The sequence below is a fragment of the Eublepharis macularius genome, chromosome 8 (genome assembly GCF_028583425.1).
Source record: "Eublepharis macularius isolate TG4126 chromosome 8, MPM_Emac_v1.0, whole genome shotgun sequence".
Taxonomy (NCBI): Eukaryota; Metazoa; Chordata; class Lepidosauria; order Squamata; family Eublepharidae; genus Eublepharis; species Eublepharis macularius.
The window spans coordinates 105,064,950-105,067,116 of NC_072797.1; the positions used below are offsets into that span (position 1 = coordinate 105,064,950).

The following is a 2,167-nucleotide window of genomic DNA, read 5'->3' on the forward strand; positions in this document are numbered from 1 at the left end:
CTCTCCCCTAAGTCAGAACTGACCCTCTAACAAATATAGTCTTTCAGGTGACTGGGAGGAGCCCGAGCCCACTGGGACCGACGCATGGTCATTTGAGATGAAGGGCAATTTGAGTCCAGCAATGGAGCCAGTGTGGGTGCAGTTGTTGGCCCGTTACTTAAATCAGCTCGGTTCCCAGGGGTAGTACTTGCCTCTGCAACCTGTGGGCTGATTGTTGGTGAATGCTGCGGTATAGATTCACTGTCTGTTCCTTGCCGGGTGTGCCGGAAGACACCACCGCTCATCGGTATGCTCTCGGCCCCCGTTGTCCTTGCCGGCCATCTGCGTCATAGCTGGTCCACGTGTCGTCGTAGTCTCCTGCCATCTGCTGCCACAACGGCGTACGATACAGGTCCCGTTGCGGTGTCTACAGACGCGGGAACCCACGGCAGATGTCCGCTGTAGTCACGGGCATATACAAGATCTCCTGGCTGGAAGGTTCTCACCTCTCCTTCCGGCATGGGCCTTTCCTCGGGCGATAGATCTGGATGCAATCTGTTGAGCATTACGGTGAGCTTCCTGTTCATCAGGAGCTCAGTGGGGCTATGGCTACGGCCTGTCGTGGAATGCGGCGTGACGTGTTGCTGTAACAGGAACGCAGCCAATCGCGACTGCCAGTCTCCTTGGTTGATTCACCGCAGGCTGTCCTTTGTTGTCCGCACCATCAATTCTGCCTGCCCATTGGTGGAAGGGTAGGACGGAGCAGACATGACTTGCCTGATGCCATTGTTGGCCAGGAACTGCCGGAACTCAGCTGATGTGAATTGTGTTCCGTTATCCGATACGATTGTATCGGGCAAACCGTGCGTTGCAAACAGCTGGCGTAGGGCCCTAATGACCATCACGGTAGTCATTGTGGAGACAGGGACAACCTCTAGCCACTTTGAGTAAGAGTCCACGATTAGAAAGGTTTGTCCCTGAAATGGCCCGGCAAAATCAAGGTGGAGTCTGGCCCAGGATGCTCTTGCTGATTCCCAAGGATGCACTGGAGCGTGTGCTAGAGCTAGGTGTGTTTCCTGGCACGGCTGACAGGTGTGGACCCATTCCTCGATAGCCCTATCCATGCCCGGCCACCAGACATAGCTGCGTGCCAGTGCCTTCATGTGCACTATACCTGGGTGTCCACTGTGTAGTGCCTCCAGCACTTGTTGTCTCAGCTTGCTGGGGATTACAACTCGATTTCCTCATAGCAGACAGCCCTTGTGTACTGAGAGTTCGTGCTGTCTAATGAAGAATGGCCGAAACTGCTCGGCCAGCTGGCCCGATGGCCACCCCCTCCACACCCAGTTGAGTACGCGGCTGAGGGTGCGGTCTTTAGCAGCATATGTTGCTACATCGGAGGCTCTGAGAGGTGGACTCGGCAAGTCTTCCAGCAGCATGACGTGATGAGCCGGAGATGGGTCGGTCCCCTGGTCGGCCAGGGGCAGGCGGCTCAGGGCGTTGGCATGTCCCATTGCTTTTCCTGGGCGGTGTTGCAATTCGTAGGAGTAGGCAGACATGAACACTTCTTTGATCCTGGGGGAGGCGCACCCTTAATGGCCTGTACCTTTGCTGGTGTGGGGTGTATACCAGCTGCATCAATAAGGAATCCCAGGAACTCCACAGTTTCGACAGCGAACTGGCATTTCTCTCTCTTTACCTTTAAGCCGGTGTCCTGTAGTTTGCGAAGGACACAGCGAAGCCTCTCTGCAAGTGCGCCTTCTGACTATCCCGCGATTAGGACATCATCAAAGTACGGAATGACACCTGGAATCCCGTGTAGAAGTCCTTCCATGATGCCTTGGAAAATTCCTGGGGCAACGTTGATGCCGAATTGTAGTCTTTTAACATTGAAAGCTCCCCGGTGTGTCACGATTGTTTGGGCTTCGGCCGTCTCCTTGTCCACGGGTATCAGTTGGTAAACCTGTGCCAGATCAAGCTTGGCAAAAATCTTTCCCCCTTGGAGCGATGCCAGGAGATGGCTCACGACCAGTACTGGGTAGGCATGGTGCTGCAGTGCTTTGTTGATTGTGCATTTATAGTCTGCACAAATTCGGACCACTCCATTGGGCTTCAGTGGGGTTACTATGGGAGTTTCCCATTTGGCATGAGAAACTGGTTCCAGGATTCCCTGTTCGATCAGTCGATC

General features: G+C 54.4%; 1 pseudogene; it reads right to left on the minus strand.

The window, feature by feature from the left end:
* Positions 1–326: 326 nt before the first annotated feature.
* LOC129335152 (uncharacterized protein K02A2.6-like) lies at positions 327–1,538 on the minus strand (annotated as a pseudogene).
* Positions 1,539–2,167: the final 629 nt, after the last annotated feature.